The 13,997-nt window shown below is 38.8% G+C and overlaps 1 protein-coding gene across 2 annotated transcripts in view; it reads left to right on the top strand.

Annotated features, from left to right (window-relative positions):
- The window catches only part of LOC143880214 (uncharacterized), a 37,329-nt gene that overhangs the window by 17,609 nt on the left and 5,723 nt on the right, over positions 1-13,997 (top strand). The window lies entirely within an intron of this gene.

The raw sequence follows: 13,997 nt of genomic DNA on the forward strand, positions 1-13,997 counted from the left end.
GTCACATTATTTAGGAGGCCGTGACAATATTATACGGGCTCCATATATACGGGCAAAAGAAACATTTGCACTTTTTTTTTTTTTTGATTGGCAAACATGTGCACTTTTCTCAAAGACAATGTGAAGGTTACTTTGGCTCCTTGGAGAAAGAAGTTGAGTACAATTTATGTAGAGGAGGAACACAAGTTTCTCATAGGAAGTCAATTTGTGGAAGAATACAAGGAGTGTAGATTGGTGTATGCTTTGGTGGTGACAGTTTGTAACCCCAATTGTGATACCGTAAGAGTTGGATACCACGAGTTTTTTATGATATCATGCTCGATAAGTTATCTAAGGGATTACCCATTGTTTCAAAACGCGGATGCGGGTCAAAATGCGGCCAAAGCAAATCCTAGTCGACTCAGCGTGACATAGCCAAGTATTAAGTTGATGCGGCCGAGTAATCAATTAACGTGCCTGAGTACTTGGCTGACGTGGTCGAGTACATGAGAGAGTTCGAGGAGTTTTGATTGACTTTGTAGGGGAAAATGCGGACTCTGACAATAACGTGGCCATGCTGAAAAGGAGTCGACTTGGGTGAGTCAACGATCGCGCAGTGGAATTTTTGAATCTACCTCTTATGAGGGACATCCAACATTGGATTGATCTTGTTTCTTGTTGTAGCTATGTAACCTGTCATTGCTGCATGTCCCATGGAGCCTGATGAGTGCAATGCCAACTGAGATTTGTTAAAAGTGGAAAAATAAGGGAGAGCATGATTCAATGTGTAATCCTTGCACTTTTAATGCCTTAGCAGGATGGAAGTTGGTGTATGTGTGTTGCTGGCGAGATGACGGATAAGATCATGATTAAGTGCCAATGTTTGATACCTTGACGATATGTTGGTAAGATCTCAAGTGTTTTCAAAGATTTGACTTAAGAAGTGGTTATCATCAGCAAGGTTTTAAATTTCGACAGAAATTTTGGGTTTCGGTGGAGAAGGAAACCGAAATCGTATAAACCCGAAACTGTACAAAATTTCGACCGAAATTTCGATCGAATTTTTATTCTTCCCGAAATCTCAGGAAAACCTTAAAAAATCTGGATTTTTGACGTTATTTAATATTCTCCAGAAATTTCGGGCAAGATTACCAAAATTTCGGAAATTTCGGCTGAAAGAAGATAAAAATGAATTTATTGGTTTTGTCAGATTTCGTCCTAAATTTTGAAATTTCGGCTGAAATCGAAATTTCGGTTTCGGTGAGTACCAAAACGCATTCCGAAACCGAAATTTAAAACCTTGGTCATCAGATAGTGATTAGACTGAAGATGAATAGATGATGGCTTTTAAAAATGAAGCGGGGTTATATGTGTGGTTAGTTATGATTTATAAATTTTGGATCACTTTAGTACTTTTATGCTTATTAAACAATGTTTTAAAGACCTTGTCTGGCATATTTGTGGCAGTATTCATTGATGATATTTTTATTCATAGTCGCTAGGAACATTTTCCGCATCTTTATGATGTTTTATTTGTTTTGCAAGAGGAGAAATTGTATGTACACCTTTAGAAAGTGTCTTATGAGTTATGTCCCATAACTTTATACTGTTGGGTATGTGGTGTGAATGTTGGGATTCATGATGATAAAGCCTTAGTAGAGTGGCTTATGCTTAATAGTAATTGAAATCCCAGGGGCAACCCAAGGAGAATTGTGTGTGGGTGTGGGGGGGGGGGTTGGGGGGGGAGTGAATTTAGTTTTAAAAAACTTTTTGACTTAATTAAAAACTATTTAGAAATTCAATAACCAATTGCAATTAGAGAATTAAAATCAATCACAAGTCCAAGAAAAATAATAATTAAAAAAACACACCACGAGGAAAGAAAGAAAAGGGAGAAGAGATGGAGAACGTGCACCAGTCTTTTTATCGTGGTTCGACCACCAGCCTACGTCCACTCTCTCAAGAAATCTGCTTCTTGAGGCTTCACTAACTCCCGGTTTCCCTACGGGAGGAAACCAAATGGGTACAAGCTAATATTCTAGCTTCCTTTTCTCCCAGGGTTGATTTGGTATCCCTTTCACCAAGTACAATGAAGGAAAACATAGGAGAACAAGGATGCCTCTTGATAGGCTGATTTATAGGTGAAGCGTTTCCTGTCAACACTCGAAAAGAATACAAGAAAGACCTATACTAACCTCTCAAAGGAATTATAAGTGTACGGCTCCAGAGATTTTAGGTGTGAGACAGTTTGGCACTAGAAAATAACTTCTCAGTTAGAATCAATGGCTCTTGGGTGATAGGATTGCATTAAAGTTGATGATAAATGAACCCAAACCAAGATTTTATAGCATAACCCAAAAATAGCTGTTATAGGACGTGCAGCGGGAAGAACGGACGATCCACGGCCGTTTTCTAACTAGCCGTTAGGAGACTGGCAGTTGGCACAATCCCTCGGACGGTCATCTATCCCTATGCATGACGACCGTGGACAATCGACGGTCGACCGTTCCATCCAATGTCTGTCTGGTCTGCCATTCCATTTCTGGAATCAGTCTGTGTCTTCTGTCATTGGTCTGAGGTCTCGCATTTGTGAGGCCACTTTTTGGATGCCGCCATGCATAGGGATAGACGACCATCTGTGAGGCCACTTTCTGGATTTTCTCAATTTTGCACCAATCCGTGCTTGATCGTCCGTGACTGAGCACGGTCAAACGTCTGGAGTGCCATACGGGTCCTAAAGTACTCAGACTCCACCTTGTCCATCCAGACTTGGGTGCTCTCAAAATTTTAAGTCCATGGATTGTTTGTAGCCTCTTTTACGTGTGCGAAGTGTGCCACGACTTGTTGATACCTATGAGAGACTAGTTTACACGAAAACCTAACTAGGGTCTTCACTTCAGTTCATCAGTCTTGGACTTGTCTCCAATCTTGCCTTAGCTCCAGGTGATCTTCATGTTTGGCTACAGCTTTGGCTTTGGTCCAAGTGGTGATCTTCTTAGTTGGCTCCAGCTCCAGCTCCAGCTCTTTGATCATGGTCTCACTTCAGCTTGCTTTGGCCTTTGCTTTGGACTTAGAGAATTACACTTAAAACATATCAAGGCGTTAGTCCTTGAATCAAAGTAGGTTTGTTATCATTAAAACATGGGCTTTCGGAGTGCATTGTTGAACCCTTGGGCTGACAGTAATACTACAGGCGAGGAGCATGGTTTACCATAGTTTTCTTAAAAATTTCAATTCACCAACTTCTTCAACTAGCAATTCCCTGAAGGGAAAGGTTGAGTGCACATTGGAAGTGGATGTGAGTTTGCAGTTAACAAAGATGAAGATTTTTGAAGTGCATGTCTTGGCCTTATTTGAGTTCGTCAGTGTGTGCCTCAAGCATAGGATTGGGTGTGGTTTTGAATTAACATGCAAGAGTGATACTTGATGACAATATTCTTCATATGACTTGGAGTTCTAAGTGATAGTGTATGCATTGTGAATGTTACTTGGTTCAACAATTGTTCTTTTTTATTTTTTATCATATGCTTCATGAGTCACAACATTTAACCATAGACAGGTAAAAGTAGGTCGCATATTTGTAGTAGTTAAATTTGTGTTGGAGCACATGTCCCGAGAGAACTGAGTAGCAGATGCATTGAGTCAGTGGATTTCCCTACTTGGTACAAACCGTACAATTATGGTACACAATTTGTCATTCGAACAAATCAGGGTATGAATCTAATCATGGGATGATATGGTCTAAATGTTTTCAGGGCAACATTGTTGATTTTGTGGTTCATGAGGGCCATCTATTTAAGTGCAATTGTTATTGCGTTCACGATGGTTCCCTTGAAGAGTATATTATTGTAGAGCTACATAACAGAGATCTTGGTGGTGATAAAAGACCATGGCAGTGGAGCAGTGATATTTCTAGCACAAGATGTGATGAAATGTGTAGACTTCAGTCAAGAGGTGTCAGATTTAGCAATTCTTAATGGATTAGTTTTAGAAATCCTATGGTAGGACATATGAATTTTGATGTAGAAATTAAGGTTCAAAACAATTAAAGAGCCCTTAGGACATATTTCAGGGACAACATGAGAGATGAAAACTTGATCCCCAAAGGGGACTATACTGATAAATTTAGCTTTGCACCTCCTGATGTCAGCAGAATGCTGCCAAACTTCCTGCATCAACACATTTTCCTCTGCTAGATTTAATTTGATTGTTTCAGAATTTTCTTCAATCAATGGGACTGGTTTTAAAGAGTCTATTTTGGATGGATTTTCTGATCTTTAGACACATTGTGAGAACTAAGGGTTGGATTAGATTCTTCAACAATTTATCTGAGCGTTTTGACAGAAAAGGATTCTCAAATAAGTAGATGATGGGGACTATCCAAGATGCCCTGAAGAATCAAGGAGTTAAGAAGATGAGACCCATCATTAATTTTAAAAGAGTTTTATCTAATTTTATTTAATTTTTAGAGTTTTATTTAGTTTTTTTTTTTTGAATGGGAGTTTTATTTTGTTTTTAGAGTATTATTTTGAAATGACTTTTAGAGTGTTATTTAAGTCTTTTTAAGTTATAGGGAGAAGTAGATCTATTTATTTCCCATTTCGAGAGGAAAAACGAAGAGGAGAAGTTTGGTTTCAAACTCCGGTTCGGACAGGAGGATAGTAGAGTGTTTTCCCATCAAAACCACTTAAGTTCTTTGAGTTAACAAGTGCTTTAAATTGGTCCCACACATGTATTATGAAAATTTTTTGTGGGGAGAAAGTTTTTGATTCATTAGAGGGTATTTTAGTTCAAAAGTGTTATTCTTTTGTTTAAGGTTTTAGAATTTTTTAGTTCTGTTTCATATCTTATATACGTAGCTTCATGGCATTTTCCTTAGATGCTGCCCACCGATGGAGTGAATAAAGATTTGAAGATTTTTTTCTCTTGTGGGGATGTGATGCCTTTTTTGTGGTGTGATACTTCATATCGGGTCAATTTCTCTCCCTAAACTCTTATCTTTCCGTCATTCTTTTCTCTTCTCCTCTTCCTCTTTCCTTCATCTCCTCTTAGTTGGGATTATAAGTTGACACCCCTTTATTCTTCTCACTCATCATATTCTTTTCTCCATCTCATATCTTTCTTTTCAGATATCTTTGTTTCTAGCGTCTTCTCTTTCCCTCTTTTCCCATTTTCTTCTTCACCTTCCTGGTTAGGTTCATAAACCGCTCCCCTTTTCTACCCCATCACCCCTCTTTCTTGATGTTTATTGATCTTGATCTTGATCTTAATTATTTACTCTCTCTCTCTCTCTCTTGGCAATCATCTTTTGGTATCCGAGCCTAGTTTCGAATGGTTACTTAGGATATAACGGGATTATAATGGGAAGATCCTAGCCTATGGATTGTGATCAATTCACTATGAGGATTAGTCATACCGAGATTTAATGGAGTTAATGAATGAGAATGTCTTGATCGAGTACAAATGTTGGAGACTTTTTTATGACACAATAATCTAGGCATTGATCAAATGATTTGCATTACATGGATAACTTTTGTCGGGCATGTCTTAGAGCGGTGGTTAACATTGAAGTAGGAACAACACATAATAGGAAAATAACTTGTCATTCGTTGGATTGATATGAGGGATCAATTTTTGAAATAATTCTCCCCAAACGCTTTTCAGGATTGTAAAATACTATGAGTTAGAGTGATTTGAGAGGAGGAAGTCAAAAAAGCCAAAGCTCATGTGATAAAATTATCTACTTGCCTAAAGATCCACAAAACGTGGTGCTGTATCTCTCCTAAAAAGTGTAAAAGAGACAATTTACTTTTGCCATCCAAGTCTAGGCTTTGTATGTGAAGATTGATAGCGCGAAAAGTGCTCAACATGAAGCAACGGATGAGAGCCACACTCGTTGTCCAATGACAATTTCGACAGTACATAGCTCGCTCATGTTGCTTAAGGATTCAGAAAGCGACCATCATCCTTCAGAATTGGTTCTCTAATTGCCCACAAATATTATATGAGGATCAAGGGGCAGCAAACATTATTCGCCACGCTTGGAAAAGGGCAATGGTTTAATATTAGCCAGTAGGAACTTTAAATCACGACAACAGAGTCATCGATAGTAATGTTTGGACCCATGTCGAATTTTTACTACTTACTCAAGGATGCATGAGCAGAAGTCTATATACCAAAGGAAGCAGAAGGCCCAAGTTTCTTTCGCCTAAGCTGACACGTGACAAGAAATACGTCAAAGGTGGACATTGTGATCGCAATACTTCAAATCAACAACACAATTGCTCAAAACTCTATCTGTGTTGGAAATAATTAGATGTCTGGAAGGGCCAACTGTTTGCAGATTGTGCGAGGATCAGATTTGACAAACTCCCATCCGTCATGCCAATCTTTATTTTTGACGGCATTGAATCTTTTCAAGCAGGGGTGTATGATAGGGGACAGTCCAAGATGCCATAGAGAATCAAGGAGCTAAGACGATGGGGTTTATCGTTAATGTTAAAAGAGTTTTATTTAGTTTTTAGAGTGTTATTTAAGTCAGGGGTACTAAAATCTTTTCCCATCAATGCCACTTAAGTTCTTTGAGGTATGAGTGTTTTAAATAGGCCCCTCACATGTTTTACAAAAATTTGAAGTGGGGCGAGAGTCATTTTAAGTCATCAATAAGTATTTACTCCGAAAATATTAGGTTTTTGTTTAGGGTATTAGATCTTTCTTCTTCTCTTTCTTTTCTTGTATATGTATATATATTTTTGTAAAGAAAAGTGTTACTGCGCACGCAGTTGCTCAGATAGCTTATTTGAGCAGCTGCTTCAAAAACTCATGTGGCCCCACATTTTTGGGGTGATCCAAAGCATTCATTGGAAGGCCCTTCCATGGATAGGGTGTGTACCAAAAATCAGCCCTTTAGGATCATCTTAACCCTGCCATGGAGGGAAAAAATGGTCAGAAACAGTGTTTGTCCATTTTCCCCACCACCTTTGATTGGGTTAGGATGATCCTATAGGGCTGATTTTTGGTACACACCCTATCCATGGAAGGGCCTTTCAAATAAATGCTTTGGATCACCCCAAAAATGTGGGCCACATGAGTTTTTGAAGCAGCTGCGCAGGAACACTATTCTCATATATATATATATATATATATATATATAGGGGCGCGGTATCTGAACTCAAGCTCAGAAATTCTATCTTAGGTAGAGTTTTTATATAGGGCATCTCCCATGTTGTTTGTCTCATCCAAGCCATTCATTCCTTAGAAGCTGACATAGATAGGTTGTTCGTAAGAAACCATCTCCATAGGATCCTCCTAACCGTTCGATCTGTAGAGGCACAAAATGGACCATTTTGTAGACGTCCATTTTATGCTTACCATGATCCTATGAAGATGATTTCTTAGGTACACCCTATCTATGTTAGGTCCTATAGAATCAATATCTAACATAACCCAAACAACATAGGCAGCCACCGTATTTAAAAACTCTACCTCAGAAATTCTATCTGAACTTGAGCTCAGAAACCATTTACTATATATATATATATATATATAGCATGAGGACAATTTTCTTTGATGCTATGCAATAATGAAATTATAAAGATTTGAAGTTTTTTTCCTCTGTGGATATTATTTCTTTTCTGAAGTGTGATGCTTCATATCATGTCAGTTTCTACCCCTAAACTCTTATATTTCTTTCTTTTATCTTCTCATTCTCTCCCCTCGGTTGGTATTATAATTGGACCCTCCTTTATCCTTCTCACTTCTTATCCTTTTCTATGTCTCCCCTCTTTCTTTCTAGTCTCATTTTTTTGTTCCCTTCTTTTTCCCATTTCGTTCTTCACGCTTCCTGGGTGCCCTTTTCTACATTTATCACCTATCTTTGTTGTTCTTGGTCTTTTTTTATCATAATCTTTCTTATTATCTATTTCTCTCTCTTTCTCGTGGCTGTCAAAGATTCACATCACTAGACCACGAGGTATTGAAAGTTAACAAAAATTTTAAGGAGTTATAGTTGATTTGGGACGGTTTTCTTTTTCAATTGGTGTGTAATTTTGAGTTGGCTCAGTGGCTTTAGTTTTTTTAGTTGAAGGGCTATATTAGGACAGTTGTTAAGTGAACTTTCCATGTTTCTTTAGGACTCTAGAGACTCTTGTATGAATCATGAGGGGGCTGTAGTTACTGCATACAAATTTCTTTGGATTTAATTCATCTTTTTTTTTTTCTGGAACTTCTGGTTTGCTTTTCAGGTTGTGGGGTTTCAAAGTCTGAATGTTTTTGCCACTTGTTCCTCTTATGTTCGTCTGCTGTTGCTACACTGTGTTCCTTTTTGTTTGATGTTGCTCTAAGCATGGGGGTGAACGTAAATTAATTTTGTAGCTCTACTTGTATGAGGTTTGGTGTTGGGTCTTCTACTAACTCTGGAACTATGGATCCTGACATTGTTATTGTCGATAAATCCCGAGACAACTCTTTTCATTCCATGTAAGATGAAACTTGATGTTACACAACCAACAAATACTTTAGAGAACTGGTTAAATTACATGGTGTGCCAAGGAAGACTAGTTCAGACGGTGATGCGAAGTTTTGCAGCCATTTTTGCAAACTTTGTGGAAACAATTGGGTCCTCTTTAGTACAACACTGACTTTCCTTTGGTTATCAGGCAAACTGAGGTGGTCAACTGTACTTTGTGTGATCTTGGCCATGGCGTATGCCTAATTGCATTCAACTATTCAATGAATCCATCAACTGGGGGAGAAACATTTGAAGTTTGTGTATGAAAAGCTTCCAAGGTATCCTCTTGGTTTGGCAACCTTACCGAAATAGGGAGACAACTAGTTTTTGAATGTTTTTTCATCTTTTGTGAACAACCCATTTGGAAATTGTTGATGAGAGGAGGGATTTACAGAAATATGGACACCCAACTTCCCACTTAATCCCGAAAGTTAAACATGAAGAAGGGCCTCTGGAGTCTGGAGTATTCAGAAAAGAACGAATATACAACTTGTATGCATGTGCTTGGATTGAAATCTTTGGTCTTTCATTCTTAATGACATGATGGTAAGATTAAAGAGATGTGACCAAGAATCATATCCACTTAATCCCGAAAGTTAAACATGAAGAAGGGCCTCTGGAGTTATGGAGTATTCAGAAAAGAATGAAGATACAACTTGTATGCATGCGCTTGGATTGAAATCTTTGGTCTTTCATTCTTAATGACATGATGGTAAGATTTAAGAGCTGTGACCAAGAATCATATCCACTTAGGGAGATTGAGGATCTCTTGGCCACCTACGAGGTTAGTAGAATCTCCACATCCATCAAGATGGGAGCAGTAGGGCAGAATGGCAGATAGCCCAGCAAATTTCTGCTTGACTGGTGTAGTGTTCGAGTACCCATCCATTTTTATCTCTTCTCGTTGTCCACGGGATCCCCTTTTTATTTTTCTAAATTATATTTATTACTTGTTCGAAAAAAAGGTGAATCTTAGTAATTAAATTTTGCACAACTGATGGAGTAAAATTTAAAAATTAACCTGTTTCTCATCGATGTATTAATACTTGCGACTGCCTAAAAAGAAGATGCTTCTGCCTCGCTAGTTGGTGTGTCTTATGCCGCTCGGAGGAGGAGACATTGGATCACCTTTTTCTTCATTGCTCGTTCTCTTACAAGATCTGGATGGGCATTATTCGATTCTTTGGTCAATTTAGGCAATCTATGTGGATGTCCATCCCATACGCTATCATCTGGCACATATGGATGGAGAGAAATAATAGAATTTTCAACGACGAGGAAAGGCAATGGCATCATATCACCCTTGATGTAAAACTCTCTATCATCGCCTGGTCCAAAGTGAAGGGTGCTCTCCCTTGCCCTGTTGGAGTCATCATTAGACACTGGAGTTCGGTGGTCTCGGAAAGAAAAGCACGTAACCTTATTACCCCACAGAGGACTCCACCACCTGATGGATGGTTCAAACTTACCTTTGATGGAAGCTCCTTTGGAAATCCTGCCAGGGCCAGATTTGGAGGTGTGATCTGTGATGCATGCGGTCGGATGATTATGTCATATTTGGGTCCCGCCGGTGTCTGTGACGCTAATGAAGCAGAGGCAAAGGGGTCTACCTTTTGGGCTGAAACGCACGACTCGCATAATCTTGGACCTCTGATAGTTGAAAACGATTCCTCTAATTCGATAGCATGGGCAACAAACATGAGTGGCGGCCCTTGGGGATTTTATCATGTTCTCGGTGAGTTCCGAGACTTGGCCCGCATTATTCGCCCACAATTTGTGCATAGAAGAAGATTTGCAAACTCTATGGCAGATGGTTTAGCAAAAGGTGTCAATCTACAATCCACCATTGTTACTACTAGTGATCTTTTGGGGATTCTGTTGGGGCAACTAGTTTTGTACATGTGTTTGGGACATCTTGCCCCTCCTTGTACTCTGCCATTTGGATTTGGAATGAAATTGTTCCCAAAAAATAAATTTTAAAAATTAAACTTATACTATGTTCTTAACTGTTAACGTTGGGAGTTAGACTTAAAACTTGTGATGCTACTAGATACATGGCATGGGGTGGACACTAGACAAGTTGATCCTCAAGTATTCTAGTATCTTTTTTTGAATGGTTAAGTATTCTAGTATCTTAATAGTGATTTTCTGTGGTACTTCATGGTTTATCGGATTATGACATGGTGTGGGTTATTGCATGGTTGTTTAAGTGTGATGTGTATAATGTTCTACAATGCCTGCATGGCTGCATGAAGAAGTGAAAGCACGTATTTTATAGATGAAATGAGTTCTACATCTAAAATGTTGGATATTCAAGATTTGTCAAATAATATAACTGAAAATGTAAAAAGAAAGTCCACTGTGAGTTTAGGTGACCACTGTGTCCGTGGTATTGCCTATTTGACATTTATATTAAGTTGAGAATTCTGGTTCTGCTAAGTGCTGATTGCAATTATTTTTTCCATTTTTTTCTGATATTGCCATGTATTGCTCATTATCCAGGCTTTGTATTGTTTTGGCGGTCATGCACGCATTATTTGAGGGCCTGTTTTGGGTCACCATTTTGTGTGGATGGAGCTGCATGCTATTGCACCATTCATGAACGGGATGAAAATGGCTCGGAGGTGTTTTTGTCCCATTCTTGAATGAGGCAGAAAATACATGTGAGGCTTGGGACATTGAAACAGGCGTAATTTATGCCCTGAGATGTATGTCGGGAACATTCATTGCTTAGGATGGACGGTGAATTTAAATATGTGTGTGTGTGTGCACGCGCGCGCATGGGGGGAAATGATATCAGCACTGCCATGTTTTGATATTTCCGCGGTGGGTTCTTGTCTTTAAGTATTTAAAGGGCTGTCTAAACTCAGAAGGGTATTACAGTTCCCAAAAGGCTCTTACAAGCCAATTAAAATGGAAAAGACAAGCTAGGACCGTGGAAATATCAAAACATGACAGTGCTGATATCATTTCCCATATATCTATATTGTAATGGTTCTTAAGCAACATTCATTACTTCATATGTACGTATATATTTATTTATTGGGTAGATACATGGTTTGAATCACTGTAGTGGGGCACACTTTTGATTTCTTCTGTGAAAATAAACATGTGCATAATATAAAAGAGAAAAGAGTTCCTACACTCTAGTGTAGATAACTTATCTACACCCTAGCTTAAAATACAGTGGGGGCGTATTGTTTGGGTGATCCAAAGCATTCATTTGATTGGACCTCACATAGATAGGGTGTGCCCAAAAAATCCGCTCCATTGGATCATCGCAACCCTACGATTTGTGGAGTTAAAAATGGACGTGTATAAACCTTCACAAATCTGTCCATTTTTGCCTCCATAGTTCGAAGAGTTAGGATGATCCTATGGAGCTGATTTTTTGGGCACACCCTATCTATGTGAGGGACCATCAAATGAATGCTTTGGATCACCCAAACAATGCGGCCCCCACTATATTTTAAGCCTAGGGTGTAGATACGTTATCTACACTAGGGTGTAGGAACTCTTCTCTCAATATAAAAACTGTGTGTGTGTGTGTGTTTATATATATATATATATATATATATAGGAAAGTCTTTCTAGTCGGTCGGCTAGAGAGCCTTCTCTAGTCCGCCGACCAAAAACGCAGTGGGCCCATGTTGTTTGGATGATCCAAAGCATTCATTTGATGGACCCTGGCATAGATAGGTGTGCCCAAAAAATCAGCTCCATAGGATCATCCTAGCCCTTCGATTTGTGGAGGTTAAAAATGGACAGTGGAGGTTAAAAACACAGTGAGCCCATGTTGTTTTGATGATCCAAAGCATTCATTTGATGGCCCTGACATAGATAGGATGTGCCTAAAAAATCATCTCCATAGGATCATCCTAACCCTTCGATTTATGGAGGTTAAAATGGACGCGTATAAACTCTACAAATCTGTCCATTTTTAACCTCCACAAATCAAAGGGTGATGGCCCTGACATAGATAGGATGTGCCTAAAAAATCATCTCCATAGGATCATCCTAACCCTTCGATTTATGGAGGTTAAAATGGACGCGTATAAACTCCACAAATCTGTCCATTTTTAACCTCCACAAATCAAAGGGTTAGGATGATCCTATGCAGCTGATTTTTTGGGCACACCCTATCTATGCCAGGGCCTATCAAATGAATGTTTTGGATTATCCAAATAATGTGGGCCCACTATGTTTTTTGGTCGGCGGACTAGAGAAGGTTCTCTAGCCGACTGACTAGAAACACTTTCCTCATATATATATATATATATATATATATATATATATATATATAATATTGTAATAGTTCTTAAGCAACATTCATTACTTCATATGTACGTATATATTTATTTATTGAATAGATACATGGTTTGAATCACTGTAGTGGGGCACACTTTGATTTCGTCTGTGAAAATAAACATGTGCATAATATAAAAACTGTATATATGTATATATATATATATATATATATATATATATATATATATATATATATATATATATATATATACATATATATATATACTGTGTATACGTCAAAGTTACCGGGATCACCCTCCGACCTGCGATCCGGGGTCGCCGATCCCAAACATGGTTAATTGTCGACCCGGATCGCCAAAAATGGCGACCCGGGTGACCCGCAAGAAAGGGAGAGGTGCAGAGAGAGAGAGAGAGAGAGAGAGAGAGAGAGAGAGAGAGAGAGAGAGAGAGAGAGAGAGAGAGAGAGAGAGAGGGAAAGAGAACAAAAAAGCAACTCTCCTTCCCAGCTTTAATCCAATCATACCTCATTAGAGGCCAGGAAAGGGAGAGGTGCATAGAGAGAGAAGAGGTAAAGAGACTAAACTGAAACTTGTTCCGACAGAAACTTCCATTGAAGATCGCCAATCGCAATCGAAATACAATCCATGTATAGTATTGTAAAAGCTCATTCCGTGCTTCCTTGCTTTTGTGGAGAGAAAGAGGGGGATTTGTAAATGACATAAGAGATGGGGGAAAAGGGAAACGTGGAAGGCATGCAGCCACTTAAAAATCCTAAACAAAAAATCCGACTACATACCTACTGATATTGGCTCTACAAGTTTTAACCTCTTTTTTAAAGAGTTGTCAAATGATATTGCTTTCCCAAAAATTGATATCGGCACTACAAGTTTTAATCTCTTTTTAAAATAGCTGTCAATTATGATTCCCTTTCCCAAAAACCGTCAGCAACCACCAGTTGATATGCTTGACCGTCATATTTAAGATAAGGCCTAACAATGCTTTAGCATCTCTTAGTATAAAATTAAACTAGAGAGAGCACCAGAGCGACCCGGATTAGCGTTACAAACCTACCTGCGACCCCATATAGCGAACCAACTTAGCCTACCCTCATCGTACCGCGTACTGGGCTACCATCATACCCCGTACCCGTTCCCCATACTGCGTATCAGAACGAACCGCGTTCTAGGTAACCTTGGTATACGTATGGGAAAATAGACGTGCATAAAATTAAAACTCTGTA

The sequence above is a fragment of the Tasmannia lanceolata genome, unplaced genomic scaffold (genome assembly GCF_043159265.1).
Source record: "Tasmannia lanceolata isolate RefF3 unplaced genomic scaffold, GAP_Taslan_0.1 ptg000006l, whole genome shotgun sequence".
Classification (NCBI taxonomy): Eukaryota; Viridiplantae; Streptophyta; class Magnoliopsida; order Canellales; family Winteraceae; genus Tasmannia; species Tasmannia lanceolata.